The sequence below is a fragment of the Oncorhynchus kisutch genome, linkage group LG19 (assembly GCF_002021735.2).
Source record: "Oncorhynchus kisutch isolate 150728-3 linkage group LG19, Okis_V2, whole genome shotgun sequence".
Lineage (NCBI taxonomy): Eukaryota > Metazoa > Chordata > Actinopteri > Salmoniformes > Salmonidae > Oncorhynchus > Oncorhynchus kisutch.
Window position 1 is genome coordinate 8,492,673 of NC_034192.2, and position 23,416 is coordinate 8,516,088.

The window sequence follows — 23,416 nt, forward strand, 5'->3', positions numbered from 1 at the left end:
ACTGTGTGATGTGTGTGTCTCTGTGTGTGTGTAAGTATGTGTGTGTGTGTCCTGCAGGCTACTATAGCTAAACTCTATGATTTTTTTTCTCTGGATCTCTTGCCCCTCTGATGTGCAGCTGGCAGGACCCTGAAAGCAGCACCTACAGCTCTATCCATCTTTCTTTCAGCACTCATTCTCTCACCTCTCTTCTCTCTCCATCTCTATTTCACCGTACCTACTTCAACCCTCTCTCATCTCTCCCTGCTCACATCAAATTATATTTTCTCTTTTACTCCCTGAAGACATCAACGTAGGTCTTCTACACTGCTCTCATGAATATCTTTCTGTACTGTAATCTCACTACCCATTTTTCTTTCTCAATGTCTCATTATGCAACGGTATACAGTCGTGCATTGAGCCACTCACCAAACACAAACAACTGCAATTTACACTTTGTCTGTCTTTTTCTCAGCGTCGTAGTAGTAGATGTGTGTCTGAGTATAAGCTGTAGACAACACAACAACATTAGTATATGCCTTGTCATGAACAGATTCCGAATGTTCCATAGACTTGTATGAGATTATGTGAGGTCAACTCTATCAACGCTTTATCAGAGACCTTGGGCTGTACTTTCACATATCCCGTCCAACGCCTAAAGAGGTGACCTGGTCCCAGATCTGTTTGTGCCTTTTCCAACTCCATTGCGGTCCTTGTCAAGCCAAACAAGCCAATGATAGAGAAGGATAGCACAGGATAGTTGGCATGATAGCACAAACAGACTGGCACTCAGGCTACCTAAGAGGAGTGTGTGTACAAAGAAGTGGTCCTATAGTGTCATACACTGTGTTATTCCGGAGAAGGGTGTTGTGTCAAAATGAGAGAAACTCCTCTTCTGCTGGTGTTGCTATTCTGTCTGTTTAGGGAATAGGTCCCGGGAGAGAGTGGAGGGATCAGAGAGGATGACATCGACCCAGAAGGCAGTGTAGGAAGAGGGAGCAGGGTAAGAGAGCTGGATAAAGACACAGCGACGACCCACAGACAGACGGCCAGCCAAACCACCACCCGTGACATCTGGACTGAGCTTCGAGCGCTGAGAGACATGGTGGTGGATCAGAGAGTTCAGCTGAGGTACACAGGGGAGCAGGTGGATGAGCTGAAAGGGGAGCAGCGTGCCACCCAAACTGAACTCTGTGCCACACAAACTGAACTCTGTGCCACACAAACTGAACTCTGTGCCACCCAAACTGAACTCTGTGCCACACAAACTGAACTCTGTGCCACCCAAACTGAACTCTGTGCCACACAAACTGAACTCTGTGCCACCCAAACTGAACTCTGTGCCACCCAAACTGAACTCTGTGCCACACAAACTGAACTCTGTGCCACACAAACTGAACTCTGTGCCACCCAAACTGAACTCTGTGCCACACAAACTGAACTCTGTGCCACCCAAACTGAACTCTGTGCCACACAAACTGAACTCTTTGCCACACAAACTGAACTCTGTGCCACACAAACTGAACTCTTTGCCACACAAACTGAACTCTGTGCCACACAAACTGAACTCCTGTTGACTAAGTACAAGCTGGAGCAAACGGAGAGAGACAACACCCGTACATGTAGCCAGAACTTGTCAACATTAAAGCAAATTGCTGTTGAACTATGTGGTCTTCCACAGTCTTTGACAGTTGATTGTTTATTTCCATGTTTATGGCATTGTTAGTGTTATATAGCTGCTTTATCAGTTGAATGATGTGTTATTTATGATTCCTACTATGCCACTATAATGTTTAATTTCAGATTTGGTGGCCAGGCTGTCAGCCGGTGAAGATGTGGATGCAGGTAAGTCGTGGTGGAAACATGGGACGTTCTGATTTACTTTGCTATGTGGAGAATCAACAGCAGCTGAAAGGTATTTTCTTCCCATGTTTCCAGAACAGGCGTTGTACCTGGCAGTCATGGGGCCCAGAGTGACAGCCAGCGAGGGAGAGACTGTCCGTAATAAAGAGAGACAAATAGCACGGTACTGTAAAGACGTATTAACAATCATAATGTTGACTCAAGTGTTACCTAGCAGCTGACTGTCATATTCTGCTGTGTTCTTTCACCTCACGTAGATGTTTCTATTATATTTTAGCCTTGAAGGCCACAGTGTCAGCTATTCAGAATGAGACCACAGGGAATGAAGGAAAATGACGGAAATGAGAAAAAGACTATTAGATACCTACTATTCTGTAAAAGCTTGTATTGTAAATAGACTGCTCTGTTTGTCTGTGTTATTTCAGTCCTGGAAGACAGCTTATCAGTGAGAAGGAAGTGGAGGACCTGCAGAAAGAGAATGCAGGTAAGATAGACTTGGCATTTTACAGACTTTCAGAGATTCTAATCTTTGTAATAAACTGAATTTATCTCTCACGCGAATGTCATGCAGACATACCGAATATGGCATTCTCTGCTGCTTTATCTGTTGATGGAGAACTAGGACCCTTCAATACTGAATGTTCTAGAAGGAGGTCCTCACTAACATCAGCCAGGCTTTACAGTCCAATTACAGATATACTGGCAGCACTAATCCATCTTATATAGAGCAAGCTACTGCCCTAGTGTCATTTTACCAAGACACAGCTCTAGTGTCTGTCAGGGCCTGGAGAGAGAGCGACAATCTCCTGGCCCAATGACAGAGGAATGACATTAAAGGGGAAGTTCAGTATTTTATAACTTAACTTTCGATGATTCCTGAATTTCCCCTTGAATAATTTCCTCTAATTCACAGGTACCTTTACTGCCTTTCATGTTGTTTAGGAATAGTCAGAGAATTTATGTATAACATGGAATACAATAATGGCGAATCACAGCAATATCTGGCCGAAGCACTGACTCTAGAGCTGGAGAAGGGGGACATTGTGTGTATGAAACTCCCCTCAGGTAATAGTCTTTGTGATCATTCAGATCCCCACAACACCTTCAGTGGCTTCCTTCTCTTCCCAATGTGAGAGATAGATCCCACACAAGTATAGATGAAGTGATGGGAAAGGTATCTAACTGTCATACTTGAGTAAAAGTAAAGATACTTTTATAGAAAATGACTGAAGGAAAAGTGACCCAGTAAAACACTACTTCAGTAAAAGTCTAAAAGTATTTGGTGTTAAATATACTTAAGTATCAAAAGAAAATGTACCGTAATTGCTAAAATATACTTAAGTATCAAAAGTCAAATTCCCTATATTAAGCAAACCAGACTGCACCATTTTCTTGTTTGTTGTATTTATGGATAGCCAGGGGCACACTCCAACACTCAGACATCATCTACAAACGAAATGTGTGTGTTTAGTGAGTCCGCCAGATAAGAGTAGGGATGACCAGGGATAAGCGCATAAATTGACAATTTTCTGTCCTGGTAAGTACTATTGGGTTTCAGATAATATGCATGGAGTGAAAAGTACATTATTTTCTTTAGGAATGTTGTGAAGTAAAAGAAAAAGTTGTACAAATATAAACAGTAAAGTACAGATACCCTAAAAACTGACTTAAGTACTTTACACCACTGTAGACAGTAGATGCCACAGCTACAGCTATGCTAAGAAATAACTGACCTAGATAATTACTGATTGCTCTCAACAGTGTTAACATTTTGGTTTTGGGTCTTCGGCGTCCACAATACTGTATGTGACTCATGGGTTGCTTACAGACCCATACACTGTGTTCCACTCTCACCACCAGTGAATAAAAATGGCTTCAGAAAATATACATATCTATTTTGAGTGGTTCATCTTTCACTGACAGCTCAGTGTCTTGGCAAGTCCTCCCTCATACACTGATTGCAATGTTGAACAGTTCCCTACTATACCCAAAAAGAAGACAAAGGAAGGCAAAACTATTGAACATAATAAAGATCAAGCCTGCGCCCCAAATAGCACCCTATTCTCTTGATAGAGCACTACCTTGGACCAGAGCTCTATGGGCCCAGGTCAAAAGTAGTGCACTACTGCATATAGGTTTCACTGTGCCATTTGAGAGACAGCCCAAGTCAGAGTCCCATACACAGATAGTGTTGTTGTCAGTTACCTCAGAGTAGTCTTCTAGTGGCTGTCTACCAGGGATGGATAGGATTTCCACAGGAGCGCTAGCAAATTCAATTCCACTGGTCTCCTGCTCTAATCCATGGCCTGGTTACACTTAATGAACACACGCTGAGTAAAGACTTACTATGATGAAATAGGCCTCGTGAGAGATTCACAAGAGCCCAATTCTAGCTATTTACATGGGGATTTATCCATCATGGATATTAAAATATATGAATTCCAATGCATATGGATTTCAATGTATATTGGCTGTTATTATAAGAACTGGGATATATGATTTAATTATAGCTTTGTGATGTTCCATAAATCCCTCGCTCTATAAATATTTCTATATGTTCTAATAAAATTGAAGTTATATGAGAGACAATCCAATTTGATAGTTATTTTTAAATGTAAAGTAATGTCTGCTTTAAAATATGTAAATGAGTATGTTTACTTTCCACACTGCATGGAGTCACACAGCATGTGACACATCCTTCTGTCTGGTAGAGAGAGAGAGAGAGAAGAGGGAGAGGGAGGGAGGGAGGGAGGGAGGGAGGGAGGGAGGGAGGGAGGGAGGGAGGGAGGGAGGGAGGGAAGAGGGAGAGGGGGGGAGTGAGAGAGAGAAATAGACAGAGAGGGAGGGAGGGAGGGAGGGAGGGAGGGAGGGAGGGAGGGAGGGAGGGAGGGAGGGAGGGAGGGAGGGAGGGAGGGAGGGGAGGGGAGGGGGGGAGTGAGAGAGAGAAATAGACAGAGAGTGAAATAGACAGAGAGGGAGGGAGGGAGGGAGGGAGGGAGGGAGAGAGAGAGAGAGAGAGAGAGAGAGAGAGAGAGAGAGAGAGAGAGAGAGAGAGAGAGAGAGAGAGAGAGATCAAAGGTTGACATAATGACAGCTGTCTTTGATTCACCTAGAAGCTTGAAGGCATAAACACGCACACACACACACACACACACACACACACACACACACACACACACACACACACACACACACACACACACACACACACAGGGTAAGAGCAGAGCATGGAATTTACATTAATACAATTTATTGTTCCCTCCCTTATGCAGACAAGAGAAGAGTGCTTATTTAATTATTAATCTATTTATTTATTCATTTAGTCAGTCACTCATGTTTTTTCATTGGTGAGATTTTCTCTGTAATTTCATTGAGCTACCAGATGGTTGAGGGTTTAATTAACAACTTCAAAAGCAATAGCTGGAGAGCAGGCCAAACACACACACACACAAGCATGCACACACTCATATACACCCACCACCCCACCCCTACACAGTCACAACGACACTATACACTCACGTAATCACATACAGTTTAAAACAGGAACAAAAACACACTGTACACTCGGCGTGTCTCACCAGTTCCTCCTTACAACATGTCCCCTCACTCCCAGATTGTGTGTGAAAAGCGACAGTTGGTGGAAGTGGAAGAAATGAAGACAGTTGGATAAATTCTGTTCTTCCCTTCTGTATTTCACAGCCTCCTGCAGGCCTCTTGGGTCCAGTAAACACATCCACTCCCCATCTTCTCCTTCAATGGCTTAACTTTGGAGCCATGGCCATTATTTCATTGTAATTACATTATTTGATTGGTTAAGTAACAGGGCGCTTCAATCTGCTCTTGTAAGGGCGCTGGTAATGAGACAGTGTTGGGAAATATTAACACAAGCTGAACACAGGCTGAAGGCCTAAAGCTTTGTTTAGTTTGAGAGCCCAGACCCTCCCCCTCTCTCTCTCTCTCTCTCTCTCTCTCTCTCTCTCTCTCTCTCTCTCTCTCTCTCCCTTTGTCACTCTCATCCCTTGCTGAAATAGAGAGAAGAAGAGGGGAGGAGAGGTGGCTATAGTATATCTGTTTGAACAGGTTACATAATGCACTCTGTTTCCACAGTCCTTACCCATTTAGTGAAGGTGAGCCATACTCAGCACCTATTACACTGTTAAATAGAGGGACTGAAACAAAATGCAGGCTAACACACAGTACATGGCATTATATCACAAGTCTTACACATGACAGATGTGAAATGAGTGGTTAGGTAACCATGCACGCTGGGAAGTGTGTGTGTGTGTTTGTGACTGTGTGTGTGCACGCGCTCCCACGTGCGTGTATACGTTTGTGTGTGTGCGCGCGGGCGAGGTGTGTGAAGTGGAGACATGCTGCCCTCTCAGCCATTGTTCACAGGGTAAACAGGAGAAAGAAGCGGAGGCACTTTAGATGGCTAGCAGATCGATGTCCTTCCTCAACAAAATGTCAGCCAGTTAATTCATATTTTGCCACCAAATAAACAATCAAAGAGCTTCAATAGTAGAAACACACCCACTGTATGATAAATATGGCCTGTGAACTCTGAGTGCAGAAATGTAATAATGCTATCGAGCCAGTTGGTTACGAGGAGATGTTTTGACAGCTGCTGACTTCAGCAGAGTTTGCTAAATTGCAGTTGGCCAACTTTACTTGAAATCTTCATTAACAATGGGTCAATCAATGAATTCAGCATGTCATAAAACTAGCAATCGACCCAAAACTTAACAGACAGCTAGTACTCCTACATGCATATTGATATGTGGGTACGTCTCCCGTGGAACACCTCAGGCTCCCATGTCCAAGAGAGACGTATAGACTGCATATAGACTGGACTAGAGGAATTCCAAACGGCAGAGTAACGATTGGATGCAATGAGTGTGGTTTGACTTGTGTTGGGGTGTGAATAAGTAATGGCTGCCTTATTGGTACAGTGAGGGAGGGGGGGTCCGAGATAAAACCAGATTGACAGGCGTGTGGCGCGGCTAAATGCTAATGCGCAGAGTGACATTTAGCGGCCCTGCGACAACACCCCGGGTTAGCGTAGCTACGGGAGCCAAAACCGCACGCTGACAGACAAAAACGCACCCCTTCCACTGCTAAAGGTCCAACCAGGGAGGGGGAACCCGAAATACCAGTGCCTTTCCAATTTCTTCATCCTAACACCCTTCCTCCTACTATCCCTCCCCTCATTCCTCCATCCTTCCTTAATTCTTAAACGGAGATGAAAAAAATACATTAGTGGGGATGTTGAGATGTTGTCATGAGGTCTTTTATCGGTGGTCAGCAGAATATGCTAATAGGGACAGCCCCAGTCACTGATAAAGGCTACCAAGTGAAGATGGCTTTTTTTGTGTGAAGGTGGCTTCAGTGGCACCGCAGGGAGAGAGATGAGAGAGACAGAGAGATGAGAGAAGGACAGCACACTGATCCTTAACTGGAGAAAGGTCTCTCGTGTACATGTTAGTTAGCCTCCTAGAGAGTGGAGAATGGAGGAGTCCAACAGTCTGACCCCTCTTCTGTAATACCCCAAATGCTACTCTGTTAGTAAAACACACAACCACCTCCCATCTCTACCCCTGTAACGCTCCATCTCTCCTAATTTTAGAGGTGTGTTTGAGCGTTACAAACCCTAGACTAAAAGAAAACTTCCCCGAACCTCTAGCTGGTGTTCAAAGTTGAGGCTTGTTGAGACAGAGTGAATCCACGGCTCTCTCGATGGTCAGGTGTGATCATGTCTAGAGAAGACGCTGTCGAATTGGGTGCATTTTTACCGGCGTCTATGTTGTTTTTCCGGCAGAGGCTCGGCGGTCTCAAACGCCACTCTTAATGGACTTTAATTACTGGACCGTACATGAGGAGAGAGACAGGAATTAGAGAGCGTAACAGCGACTTTCTGCCACTTTGTATGTGTGCGTGCGTGCGTGTGTCTGTGTGTGTGTGTCTGTGTGTGTTTATCCCTCCATCCCTCCCTCTCTATCCATCTCTGGTTACTCTTTGAGTCAGTGAGCAATTCCAATACCCTGATGTCTACTGACAGGTTAGGGGGGGGGGGGGGGGAGGAGGGGGGAGAGGAGGGGAGGAGAGAGGAGAGAGAGGAAGGGGGGAGAGAGGAGGGGAGGAGAAAGGAGGTGAGGAGAAAGGAGGGGAGGAGAGAGGAGGGGAGGAGAGAGGAGAGAGAGGAGGGGAGGAGAGAGGAGGGGAGGAGAAAGGTAGGGTTGGGTTCAGAATCAGGTTTGTGTCTACACTGTCTGTTTCTGTAGACATGGATGGGAGTAGAGTTAGAGGAGCACTGAACAGATTTGTGAAAAAACAACATTCTACCACGTACAGTACTAAATAGTACCATTTGAACACCTGGGCAGATGACTCCCCCTGTCTCTGGTCTCTGCTGCTGTACAGAAGAGAGGTGGGAGGGGTGACATGCCTCTTTTCTGTTGTCTGTTTCTGTTTGGGAGAGGCAGATATGACTAGATTTGTTCTGAGTGTCTGTCAGGTGATAAACATCTCCTGAGGTAGGCATCGATCCCCTTTCATCGGGGTGACTGTATAGCTAACTGACATGACAGAGACATATGCGTACACGCAAACAAAAAGAGAGAGAGAGAGAAAGCGAGAGAAAAAGAGAGATAGAACGAGAGAGAGAGAGAGAGAGAGAGAGAGAGAGAGATAGAACGAGAGAGAGAGGAAGTGAGAGAATGAGAATGATATTCCGTTCACTGAATTTCTACTTTCCCTCCCTCCCTCTCTCTATTGCCTTCTGCTCTATATCTCCCAGAGTAATGTTTTCAACACAAGAACAAGGGAGATTTGTCTTTTCAGGCAACATAATCAGATTTATCTTCTGTCCCTCAGCATCCTGTGTAGCTATACTGATACTGATCCCATTAGAATATGGCTAACCTAGAACAACCCTGAAATTCTCTCTCGCTCTTTCTCAGCCATTCTACCCCTGCATTTCTCTCCCTCCGTACTTTTCTCTCTCTCTCCCTTCACCATTCAACTTGGTCTGTCCCTCTTTTTAACTGTCGTTACTCTTTATTCCTTATAGCCTATTAGAAGTTGGCAGGGGGTTGTAAAAATTTGAAACCAAGTTAAATGAGGCCGTTATCTGTCTACTTTCTCTTCACGTCAGCTATTGGTCAACCTTTACAGCCACAGGGTACTCATTCCTTACATCCCTCTTAGACCAGGTGTGCAATGGGTTTATATCCACTGATACACTGCTTATATGTAGTGAATACACGCAAACACTCACACACACGTATAGACGCACGCACACACAAACACGCGTACACACTGATACGGATTGTACTCCTCTAATGCATTACCATGCTTTTATAGGATGAGGTCTGGTAATTAAAAATGCCACTGCGAGACAGGGCAGGGTGCACGGACGACGGAGGGAGGAGGGGAGGAGGGGCGGAGGAGAAAAAAAGATAGATGGAGGGGGGGTTAGAGGGGTGTCTGGTCCTCTCTTTAATGAGGATCCTAATCAGCCCAGCAGAGCCTGCCCTGAGACCCCAGATTCATTAGACCACACTAACCATACCAGGAGAGAGGGAGAGAGAGGAGAGAGAGCAGAGAGGGAGGAAAGAGAGAGGGAGGGAGTTGAAGAAATAAAAGTTTTAGATAGAGGAAAATGGCCTGAAATGAGAGCGGAAGCAAGAAAAAAAATTGAGTGAGAGAGAAAAGAAAATAAGCGCAGAGGGAGAATGAATTGGACGGTGAGTTGAAGGGAGAGAGGATGGCCAGCAGTGATAACAGCGCGGGTCATTGGCCAAGTCAAGGCTGCCATCGATCCTGTGATTGGCTGTCTGACGGCTCCACCACGGCTGCCAAATCCTTTAACAGTGTCTCTCTGGCAATGTGTGTGTGTGTGTGTGTGTGTGAGTGAGGGAGAGAAAGGGGGTGCTATCTGGCCACCCATCGCTCCCCTCTCGCCACCACCACAGCTGGCTGGCAGGGCTGATAATCTCCCCCTGTCTTCCTCAGGAGACTGGCTGATAAGGCCAGCTCAGAGCTGGGATGATAACCCACACACACCCCTACGCTCTCTCTGTCTGCTTTTGGCTCGGAGGAAAACACACAACAGGAATAGCAAAATGTGTGTGTGTGTGTGTTGTGAGGATAATTTCCAGTGACGTGTGGACACTGAGGTGAGGTGAGGACCAGTAGCGGTGTCCAGGCCTTCAGCACCCCTGTCCTCTCACATCGATTGGGCAGCAGAACGAGGAACACACAGACCTTACAGCACAACTCCTCTCATCTCTCCTCTCCTTTGTATTTTTTAAATGCCACAGAAAGAGAACGGATGTGGCCACCACCGCACTGAGAGTCTTGAGATTTACGTTACATAGTGCAACAGTTTCCTATCCAACGATGGGATAGCTACATTACACAGTGATTTACAAACAGGTACTGTGGCTGAGAGATACTGTCATTTAAAACTGTTCTAATTCATATAGGGCCTCCAGGCTCAGTAGAAACAAACAGAAATCAATGAGGAAGTGAAGAAGTTCCACAAGGACGCTGTGTTCCTGGATTAGAGGTGAGGGAAGAGCACCTCTATGTTCCTAGTCTCTCCCCGAGTCTCCCCGAGTCTTCCAGAGTCTATTGGATCTAAAAACATTACTATATTCAGCTTCTTTGTTTAACTAAATTATGGAAAGCCAGACTGCTTTATGACTGAGCAAACACCTATTTTTAATCCCGAAAATGTAATTCAATAAAAAGCAATTTAACGAGTCTCTCATTTTAACCTCGTGTGTGACCCTAAATCTATACACACTCTTAAAAAAGTTTGCTGCCTAATAAAATTTGTGCATTAAATAAGCAAATTATTCTAATCAAAAACCTCTTGCCAAACCAATTAGTGATGAATTATAATCTTATGATAAATTATCTTGTGTTGACAGCCTGAGGGAACGGTGCAATCAAACATTCATTATTCATTGGTTAATTAAGTTCATAGGTGTGTGCATGTGTGTGTGTGTGCGCGCCTGCGTGTGCTCATGTGTGCTTAGAAAGAGGTCGCTGGATGTGTTACCCAGGGGAAGATAGAGTGGACTGGAAATAGCCACGTGACCCAGATACGTCAGAGAGGGTTGAAAGGTCAACGCATGTACACAGAAAAACTTTGGCTGGCATCAAGTTCAACTACGTGGAAAATAAAATGTAGAAAACCTGAGACAAATTGCTTGCGAGAGTAGACGGTAAGACGTTGTTTTCGGTGAGCACATGGGAATGAAACAACTGTACTTTCTACTCTCCACCTATGCTGAAGCGTTTGTGAGAACTTGTGGGTAATTTCCTCACAAACACACACCAACCCGTAGCAATCAATCACTATGTGTGTTTATTTTGTATTTGTGTGTGTGCATGTGTGTGTGTATTCACATGTAACTGTATGGGTCTATACGTAAAAGATAGGAGTGGTGTCATACCTCCATCTAGAGGTGCAGCAGCCAAATGTTTAGCTTTCAAATGGACCAAAATGAGTCTTCCTGTCTGTCCTATAGTATGTTCCAGCACTACAGGTGAAATATACATAGAATGATGGTCTCTCTATCCTACTAAATATTCCCTCATGCTACATAAAAGGTTACACCTTTAGATCAAGAGAAAAAAACAAGACAACATGTGTGTGTGTGTATGTGTGTGTGTGTGTGTGTGTGTGTGTGTGTGTGTGTGTGTGTGTGTGTGTGTGTGTGTGTGTGTGTGTGTGTGTGTGTGTGTGTGTGTGTGTGTGTGTGTGTGTGTGTGTGTGCGCGCGAGAGAGAGTCACTCTCTCTGCTGTGGAGGAAGCAATGACAGCTCTATCAGACTGAAAGGGCAGTGTCTGGCCCCTGTCTCAGAGCTGGGTCAGTCTTAACAAATATCACACACCAGCACTTTGCCTTAATGACTCCATGCTAATGGCTGTCCCTAAGGCACTGACCCAACCTGCCTTACTCACCATTCCAGCATCACACACACACACACACACACACACACACACACACACACACACACACACACACACACACACACACACACACACACACACACACACACACACACACACACACACACACACACACAGTTGAATCAGTGTGGGTGCACTCATGGGCCCTTTCCCCTGTGGTGCCAGGCTGTATTGTGGTGATGAGTGATGTGGCATATTGATGTCAGGTCTTTATTGTTTGGGTTGACAGTGGAGAGGGAGTGTTGATTATCATGTAACCTTTACACTCCTATCCCTCCCCACTCTCTCTCAGGCTAATGACACTGCTGCTGCTGCTGCTGCTGCTGCTGTTGCTCTGTGTGTGTGTGTGTGTGTGTGTGTGTGTGTGTGTGTGTGTGTGTGTGTGTGTGTGTGTGTGTGTGTGTGTGTGTGTGTGTGTGTGTGTGTGTGCGCGTGTGTGTGCGTGCGTGTGTGTGATCATTAATGACGAAGGGGGCTTAGAGACCCTCTCATCACCATGTTGGTCTCTTCATTTTGTTCTCTCTCTTACTTACAATACATAAAAAGGTGTTTGAAGACTGTTTATGTAGCTCCCTTATCTCTGTGTCACTGAGTTTCTTCGTGTTCTGAGCTGTGATATTAAAGTTTCTAGAACATCCAGATAGACAAACAGGCTCACAGACGGACTAACTAGACAAGTTGAGCGGTTGTTAGCCACTGAGACAAAGAGAAAACTTTGTGATTTCAAAGCTCTAGAACATAATCAAAGATGCCGACACACAGACAGGGATGGACAGACAAGTAGACAGACATACAGTCAGGCACACACACACGCAAACACGCACACAGGCTAAGAAATGAGTGGAGAGGTTGAGAACGACATATAAAAACCAATTGAAATCAACGTTTATTGGTCGCATACACAGATTTGCAGATGTTATTGCAGGTGCAGCAAAATGCTTATTTTTCTAGGTCCAATGGTGCAGTAATATCTTTAAATACAATACCCACGAGTTTAAATAATTTGAAAAATTAAGAAATATCAGAACGAGCAATATCAGAACGAGAAATATCTGAGTGAGTAATGTCAGAATGAGTCATATCTGAACAAGTAATATCAGAACGAGTAATGTCTGAACGAGTAATATCAGAACGAGTAATGTCGGAACGAGTAGTATCAGAACGAGTAATGTCGGAACGAGTAGTATCAGAACGAGTAATATCAGAACGAGAAATGTCAGAAGGAGTAATGTCAGAAGGAGTAATGTCAGAACTAGTAATTTCAGACTCCGAGATATATATAACTCGTATGTATAGACATTATGGACAGTATATACATAGAAAAGGTTTGTAGTTATATAGGATGAGCCATAACTACAATACAATATAAAGTGAATAAAACAGTATGTTAACATTATTACAGCAACCAGTGTTCAATGACTCTATGTACATAGGGCAGCAATCTCTTAGGCGCAGGGTAGATTACCAGGTGGTAGCTGGCTAGTAACAATGAATAAGGTTCAGGGCAGTGTACTGGGCAGAGGCCCGCTAGTGGTGACTGTTTATTAACAGTCTGATGGCCTGTCCCAGCTTTGATATACAGTGGGGCAAAAAAAGTATTTAGTCAGCCACCAATTGTGCAAGTTCTCCCACTTAAAAAAATGAGAGAGGCCTGTAATTGTCATCATAGGTACACTTCAACGATGACAGACAAAATGAGGGAAAAAAAAACAGAAAATCACATTGTAGGATTTTTTATGAATTTATTTGCAAATTATGGTGAAAAATAAGTATTTGGTCACCTACAAACAAGCAATATTTCTGGCTCTCACAGACCTGTAACTTCGTCTTTAAGAGGCTCCTCTGTCCTCCACTCGTTACCTGTATTTATGGCACCTGTTTGAACTTGTTATCAGTATAAAAGACACCTGTCCACAACCTCAAACAGTCACACTCCAAACTCCACTATGGCCAAGACCAAAGAGCTGTCAAATGACACCAGAAACAAAATTGTAGACCTGCACCAGGCTGGGAAGACTGAATCTGCAATAGGTAAGCAGCTTGGTTTGAAGAAATCAACTGTGGGAGCAATTATTAGGAAATGGAAGACATACAAGACCACTGATAATCTCCCTCGATCTGGGGCTCCACGCAAGATCTCACCACCGTGGGGTCAAAATGATCACAAAATCCCAAAACCACACGGAGGGACCTAGTGAATGACCTGCATAGAACTGGGACCAAAGTAACAAAGCCTACCATCAGTAACACACTACGCCGCCAGGGACTCAAAACCTGCAGTGCCAGACGTGTCCCCCTGCTTAAGCCAGTACATGTCTGAAGTTTGGGCATTGAAGATGAAACGTGGCTGGGTCTTTCAGCATGACAATGATCCCAAACACACCGCCCGGGCAACGGAGTGGCTTCATAAGAAGCATTTCAAGGTCCTGGAGTGGCCTAGCCAGTCTCCAGATCTCAACCCCATATAAAATCTATGGAGGGAGTTGAAAGTCTGTGTTGCCCAGCAACAGCCCCAAAACATCACTGCTCTAGAGGAGATCTGCATGGAGGAATGGGCCAAAATACCAGCAACAGTGTGAAAACCTTGTGAAGACTTACAGAAAACATTTGACCTCTGTCATTGCAAACAAAGGGTATATAACAAAGTATTGAGATAAACTTTTGTTATTGACCAAATACTTATTTTCCACCATAATTTGCTAATAAATTCATAAAAAATCCTACAATGTGATTTTCTGGATTTTTTTTTCATTTTGTCTGTCATCATTGAAGTGTACCTATGATGAAAATTACAGACCTCTCATATTTTTAAGTGGGAGAACTTGCACTATTGGTGGCTGCCTAAATACTTTTTTTGCCCCACTCTACCTGTAGTGTCTCTGACTTCTAGATGCTAGTGAGGTGAACAGGCAGTAGCACGGGTGGCTGAGGTCTTCTTGGCCTTCCTGTGACACTGGGTGCTGTAGATGTCTTGGAGGGCAGGCAGTGTTCCCCTGGTGATGCGTTGGGCTGACAGCACCACCCTCTGGAGAGCCCTACGGTTACGGACAGTGCAGTTGTGATGTGATGAGGTGGTGATACAGCCCTGTGGAATGCTCTCAATGGTGCATCTGAAGTTCATGAGGGACTTAATGGCCAAGCGGAATTTCTTTAGCCTCCTGAGGTTGAGGAGGTGCTGTTGCGCCTTCTTCAACATGCTGTTGGTGTGGAGGGGCCATTTCAGGTCCTCTGTGATGTACATGCCGTGGAACTTGAAGCTTTTCACTCTCTCCACTGCTGCTACTGCTTCCCCGTCGATGTGGATTGGAGTGTATTGTCTCTGCTGTCTCCTGTAGTTCACCATCAGCTCTTTTGTTTTGTTGACAGAGGGAGAGGTTATTTTCCTGGCACCACTCTGCCAGGGCTCTTTACCTCCTCCCTGTTGGCTTTCATATCATTGTTGGTAATCAGGCCTACCACTGTTGTGTCTTGAGCAAACTTGATGATTGAGTTGGAGATGTGCATAGTCATGCAGTCATGTGTGAACAGGGAGTACAGGAGAGAGTACATAAACATTGGTGGACATCCTAAAGCAAGTGGGGACAACAGACTGGGACAGGGAGAGATTGAATATGTCCGTAACACTCCAGGCAACTGGTGTGCACATGTTATGAGGGCACGGCTTTGGATGCAGTATGGTCCGGCAGCCTTGCGAGGGTTTACACGCTTGAATGTCTTAATCACATCGGCCACGGAGATCGGGAGCACACAGTCCTCGTGAACAGCGGGGGCCCATGTCTGCGGCTCGGTGTTGTTTTCCTCGAAGCGGGCGAAGATGGTGTTTAGTTTGTCGAGAGAGAGATGACCAATTGATAGTCATGTCAATGACTTCCAATTCAAAACGATAAATTCTGTCCATGCTCTGCTATACTGTTCTGTTCTGTGCACTGTTCTGTTCTGTTCTACACTATACTGTCTGTTGTGTGTAGAATATAAGGTCCACCCTCTCTGTTCGGTTGCAGAATGCCTCAGTAATTGCCGCAGGAGCGATTGCTGCTCATTAGACAATATGGAGGCTGTTCTGTTCTGTAATTGGCTGGCCAAGGAGGAGGGATCAATGCTACAGTTATTACCAGGATACCAGGAGGCCTCTCAGCTCTGAGCCCCAGTAACCGGTAATGGCAGAGCAGGCTGAGGGCCAAAGGGGAGTGGAGGGGTGTGAGGTTACCCCTACCGCTCGTTACCGCTACAGAGAGACTGAACTCCTGTCAACCCTTCACTACTTCGTTCGTTATGTCTATCCGTCTATCTATGTGTCTGTGTCTGTACACCTGCTCTCTTGATTTCTCACTAATTATGTCTCTCTCTCCCCCCACACTCTTACCTTCTCTCCATACTTTAATGATCTCATAGACATCACCCTTTCTGTTCACCTGCTCCTTCCACAATCCCTTGCTTTTTTCTCTCTATATAAGAATGTAGCTGGCTATTGTCACAGTGGCAGAGGTTAAAGTTCACTCTATGATTACACAGGTGGAATCACCTGCAAAGGGGTTTAATAAGTAGCCTGTATGGGGTTGTTTCTCTTGTAATAGACATATCAACAAGCTTCAGTCCATTAAATGGGTAATGGGCATTTTAATGGTTAGATTCTGATGCTATAGATGTGCTATAGGATCCACACAGTAATCAACATCATCATCTACTATAATGATGGAGAAGCTAGGTGATCAATACTGATGACTAGCATAAACACCACCACCATTAACTCACAATGGCGATAGACTCTGTTATGGATTATTATGAGGTCTGATTACAAAGCATAAAGTAATACATCTAAACAATGATTAATTCACTAAAGCCATTGACTTCAAATTGACTTTGACTTATTCCACATCATCAGTTTATTGCATGTCAAACTCTCTCTTAAGGCAGCAGTGTTATTGTCAGTGGAGTGTCATACTACCACCTGCTGGTGAGAAATGATAGGTGCAGTTGAGTGGAATTTTCATTTTTTTACCAAACCAATAATGAAAGGACATACTATTTTCTCGTAACCACAGAGGGGCAGTGCACTCCACAGAATTGTATTATAGCCAGGATTCTCCACTTTGCAAGTCAACTTCCCTCCACAGGATGACAATGTTGCTTAATAACAGAATGCTGTCTGTGTTTATCCTGTCCTGTCCGACGGTCTTAAGAACTCAAAGAGGATAGTAACCAACTTAAAGAGAAGTCCATTGTGAGTTTAAGAGTTTGGTATACACATTTGGCAGTTCAAGAATGCCCTAGGTTGATTCTCAGGCTTTAAAGTATTTGCTCGGAATTGGCAGGAAAATACAGTCTCTGTACAACTATCCATCAGTAACTGCATCACATGGGCTGCGGTTATTCATTTGTGTTCATGCTTTTGTGTGATGTGGGTGTGAGTGTGGTTTCAAGTGAGAATGTATGCCTTAGACTAGGCTATGTGTGCATGTCTTTGTGCCATTCTGTGTTGCTCGTGAGGCTTTGTCCGGGAACTACAGCAACTTGGTGCCCATCCATCTCCCTCCCTGTCACGGAGACAGAGGCGGTCTCCAGCCATGGTGATGCATTATGGGCCGGCTGTGTAGCGCCCAGGAAGCCCGGTGTAGATAAGGACAGGACGGGGCGGAGGGGCAGGGTCTACGATCGCATAGATAGTAGCTAATCACATTCATTACATCAATTAGAGCAGACCAAACACAGAAGCATTGATGGTCTGACGCAGCCCCTCTTTTATTTTCCTGCTGGTCGATGTCTCCAAAACCCCTCCGCCCCAACCGGCCTCACCCTGACGGGAATGAAAGGGAACGATGGAAACTACTTCTCGGAGCGTCTGAGGCTTGTGCCTACTCATCACAACTAACATCCCAAATCCAGCAACATGTGTGAATTAGTATGTTAAAACAGGCGGTATAAATATTCATATTTAAAACCACTACTCTGTATTGGACACAATCCCCTGTAATGATTATAAGTCAGAAATGACTATGAATCGTTTTTTGAGCAATTTAAAACCACACTCTCGGGGCTAAGCTAAACACAATAGATAATGATGCATCAGTCTTAATTTCTAAAGATTTGTACTATGGAAGAGTTGTTGGGCACAAGACCACCCTAGATGAGAGCTGCACTGTGCCTGTCTACGTGAATTAATCAAATGCAGCTATAGACTTCAGCAACACAACACACTGATTTAAAGTCTACAAAGAGACACCCCAACATCTGGGCAGGTTCAGCAGAAGTAAAGACCAGCAGTGAGGCTTTCTCCCCATTTAGCAGTTTCTTAGGGTTGACAATCTCCAACACAATCCTCTTTAGAAAAGTGTTCAAGCGAAATCCTGGCAAATGTATTCATTTAGTTTTAATACTCAGAAGTGCAACATCAAATTTCAAATTTTTTTCTTATTCAAGAGTCCCTGTGAAGTAGCATGTAAAGAGATGGTGTAAAATATAGTGTGAAAGGCCAATTTGTTTAGCACAGATTTGTGGAGAACATTAATCATGCTAACACATTTTTTTTTTTTGTGACACGGCATCAGAAAGATTCAAACCTTTAATCTGCTTTTCTCTAATCATGGAATTAGTTCACTGCGCCACCAGGAGGGAGCTGGCATGCTATGTTGTTTTTTTTAACGCATACAAAGCTGTTTATTTTAGTCTATTCAGACAGACCCCATTTCAAAGGAATTAAGCGTTCATTAAGATCAGGTGTGGCCAATTAGTGGGCGTGGCCTACACACCTGAACACAGTTAACAAGATAGAGGATAGAGAGAGTTTTTTTGATGATGAGCACTGAATGTACTGTATACGTTTTTAAATAACGTTTGATTTCTCTGGACGTTACGAACGTTTTCTTGTGGTTTTTATGGAATGTTTTCTGAACGTTCTTGGAACAATTTGAGAACATGACTTTAAATAGAACCAATAGGAAACCTGTAGGAAGCGTTACGCTGAAGTACTGAAATTCCGACAGAAAAATGTTCTCTAATATTCTCTGAACTATTTGAGAACATTCCCCGTGTTAAACCAGTTGGAGAACATTCCCCGTGTTAAACCAGTTGGAGAACATTCCCCGTGTTAAACCAGTTGGAGAACATTCCCCGTGTTAAACCAGTTGGAGAACATTCCCCGTGTTAAACCAGTTGGAGAACATTCCCCGTGTTAAACCAGTTGGAGAACATTCCCCGTGTTAAACCAGTTGGAGAACATTCCCCGTGTTAAACCAGTTGGAGAACATTCCCCGTGTTAAACCAGTTGGAGAACATTCCCCGTGTTAAACCAGTTGGAGAACATTCCTAGAACATTACCAACATTTTAATTAAATGTAACCATGTTTGAACTTTTAGGAGATATTCTGTTAAAATAATGAAAAACCAAGAAAATTAAGTTCCTTAAATGTGCTAAGAATGTCCCAAATGTCCCACATACAGTATGGTTTGCAGAGCATTATGTGCTAGCTGGGATACACCTGCACACACACACAAACAGTGTCATACTCACTAGGCACGAAATTAAAGAAAACATTCAGAAACAGGGAGTTACTATCGGAACATGAAGAGTTAAGAATCAAACATTAGAATGTTCCATTGCAAAACGTTTTGAACAACTTTGCTGCATGTCGGTGTGCCCTAATGAACATGACCCAGGTCAGAGACTTCAGTCTCAAGTGAGTTGAGTCTCTTTGCTTGTAGACTTCAGTAGTGCCTGTAAGGCTTACGGGTGGTGTGGTGATGTGGTCCTGGACATCAGGTGTCTGTGACAGTCCTGGTATGACTGCCGTGTGTGGAATGGCCCTAACTGCATTCTATAAATTGATCAGATGTCTCACTGCAATCCTCTACCTGACTGACAGGTATGTGTGAACTCCAGGTCATATCTTTACTTGAATAGAAGGTTATATGACTCGTGACCAGGTGGACGTTGTGCGTGTGTGTGTGTGTTTGCGTGCAAAAGTCAGTTGCGTCATTAACCTTGTGACAGAGCAAGCCGCCGTCACGTGTTCTAGAACCAGTTCCGTCTCCCTGGCGACAGAGAACCTTGTGACGTCACCATGAGAGAGGAAGGCGAGGAATAGGAAAAATAGTGCAGAAAATGAGAGAGATAAAATGGATAGATAAGGCAGAAGTAACGAGGGGGGAAAGTGGATAGGTTGCAAAAGAGGGATGGTAGAAGAGTGTTATTGATACCCAGACAGAGGAGGAGAAGGTACATTTTTCTCAGAGTGCTATCACAAAACATACATTACTTCTGACAGGGGTGACCAACCACATAAATTCACCTGCTTTACTTCATCTTCCACAGGCAGTTAGTAATAACAAGAGACACAGAGGGAGAGAAATAGAGACAGACAGAGAATGAGATATATATATATATACACATATATATACATGAGAAAGAGAGAGAGAGAGAGAGAGAGAGAGAGGTGTCAAACCATATAGTGAGGAGGATGACGAAGCTTGTTCCTTGTCTGTGTGAGGCCAGTGTCTGAGGGACTCAGAGCAGACTGTTTATGCCTGGGATGAAATTAGAAATTGGTCACCTCCTTCTTCCCATTCCAATCTGACACTCTCTCTATTCCTTTTCCCCCCACTCCTTCTCACTCTTTCTCTCTCCCCCTCTCTCCCGCTCTCTCTCTCTCCCTCTCTCTGTGTTATCAGTATCTGACACACAGTGAATCTCAGAGTATCTAGCTCTCTGCTATCAGACTGCTCTTCATCTCACGCTGCCCCTCCAAAGTCAGCTTTATCAATCAGAGAGCCACTGCCAGGAATCACGCCAACACTATCATAACCACACAACAACCATTACACAACACTATCACAACCACACATCAACCACTACACAACACTATCACAACCACACAAACACCTACACAACACTATCACAACCACACAAACACCTACACAACACTATCACAACCACACAACAACCACACAACAACCCCCACATAACACAATCACAACCACACATCAACCACTACATAACACTATAACAAACACACAACAACCACTACACAGCACTATCACAACCACACAACAACCCCCACACAACACTGTCACAACCACACAGCAACCACTACACAACACTATCACAACAAAGCAACAGTCCCTACATAGACATTGCACACATCCATACAATAAACAGTAGACATGTTGCTTCACTTTCCACCACCTTACAGCTTCATCATCATCACTGGGTCTCCATCTTGGTCTCTCTCGGTCGCCATCATCTCCAGTCTGGAGATGTCCTTCCCACACCTGATGCACAATTGAAAGAGAATTTCAATCAGCTTTTCCTGGACTAGTTAATACCACAAACTAATCTCTTTAATGAATACTGTATGTTTCATACTGTATATTGTTTTCATAATTCATTTGGAATTAAATAAGATAAAAGTGTTAAAAATGTTTATGGAAAATGGAAGCAAATGCACAAACAGAAGAAAGACAACAACAAAAAGATTAAAACCCAATGTCAATGCATCTCATCTATTATTGACCAGTGTTAGCTGCAGATCAGATCAGGTCTGAGAGGGGCCAGACCAGTAGATTGAGTTTCACCTCCTCTTCCTCGTTTTCCTCGTAAATATTCCACTGGATTGAAAGCTTCAAAGTAAATTTCAATTACAGCTGTGATTAGATCTAGCCTGGTCCATTAGAGGACATCCTAGATCGGGGGGACAGGCAGGGCAAAGCAGAGCTGAGCCTGGACACTAGCTAGGGCCCTCGGCCCTCACTACAGGAATTACTGCTTATTGATTTAGCTGCCACAGACCTCCTGACAATGACATTATGTCCGTGTGCTTAAGAGTGCTTTAGAGGGCAGGACATGTTTAAAGTGCTCCTTCATACAACCTAACAGACATGGTGATGAAATAACATTTCATATGGAGGGAAAAGAGAGAAATATTGTTTCTGCTGACAGACCGTTAAGGGTGTTGTGTTTCCTTCTGCTAGCGTAGCACATGGTGATTGTACAGCATGAAGATGTCTCTTTGGCCTTCACATTAGGTCTGGACTTGGCATTGAGCAAATGGGCCCTAGAAGGTGACCTGTATTTGAACGGATGATGAAGACGGCGATGAAGATGACGACTGCAACATGATGAACCATTTTGACAGGAGACAATTCTTCCAATGCAATACAACCACCTCTCTCTAGCATTAGCCCCCTCATCTCTTATAGCCCTCTCTCGCCTCCATTTCTCAGCTCTCTTATTCCTCTCTCTCCTTCATTTCTCTGATGTCTCTTGTCCCTCTCTCTCTCTCCAACATTTCTCTGATGTCTCTTATCCCTCTCTCTCTCTCTCTCTCTCTCTCTCTCTCTCTCTCTCTCTGTCCTCCATTCCTCTGATGTCTCTTATCCCTTTCTCTCCTCCATTTCTCTGTTATCTCTTGTACACACCACCATCTCATCATACTGGTCAACCCATGGCCCCTGTGGGCACACTGTGAGCATACATTCATGGAACCACGACACAAGCAAACCAACACACACCCAAGACAAAGAGAGATTCAATCCAAGGATAGACAGAATGAGAGAGATGGAGAGAGTATGAGGAGGAAGAGAGGGAATTTGATCCAAAAGGGGAGGGTGAGGAGAGTGAGAGAGAGAGAGAGAGAGAGAGAGAGAGAGAGAGAGAAGAACATAGGAACATAGGCACTCGAGCACGAGCGAAAGAAGGAGCAAAAGAGCGCAAGAGAGAGAAGGAGCAAATGCAGGGGGAAGATAGATCACGGTCCTGAACGATTGTGACAAGCATAGACCCTATCTGCTGCTGTTTGTTTGCACACTCCCCTCTCTGCATTAAAGGAGCCTGCCTGCACGCCGCCAGCACAGCGCTAGCTAGCTCCATCTCATCATCACCTGACACACCAACAGATGTTATGGGCCGATAAGGACCTTCTTCCCTTTGTATCTACAATTACCTCTGCACAAACAGGAGGGGGGGGGGGGGGGAGAGGAGATCGAGGGAGGAGGGAGAAGGAAGGGAATTAAATATATGATGATGCCCCTTTTAAACAAAAATCCGGGGGAGGAAGATGGAGGGAAGAGACATGGAGAGAGAAATAACGAGAGAAGTGGAGCGCGAGCGAGAGGGTAAGAGAGAGAGGGAGAGAAGGAGAGAAGGAGAGAGAGATGGTGGGAGGGGTGATTTGTCCTGTGTGAAGTGCATGGTAAATGGCCTTGGTGTGCTTCCTGTCCCCTCATTGTTTGTCTCTGTCTAATCGGCTTATTCCATAAGCGATAGCCGCAGCATCGTCATTAGCCAATGATAATGATATTATTCAACAGGGGATGAGAGAATTAAGAAGGCACACTATCTGATGTCTAGTATTGTCCGGGGCCCCATTTCCTCCATGTCCTCAGAAAAATGTTATTATTTTCAGCAGATAGGAGTTGTTTGTTTGAGATGGTAATGGTACCTGTTAATGACGGCCATAACCATTGACTTTATTGCTTAAAAACACAATTACTTAACTTTCATTGTGAATTACATGGCCAGTTTATTCTGGAAGATTGGTCTTGTTGTGGCGAATGTAACCCTACAACTCCAAATAGATGTGCAGCTCCTCTCTCTCT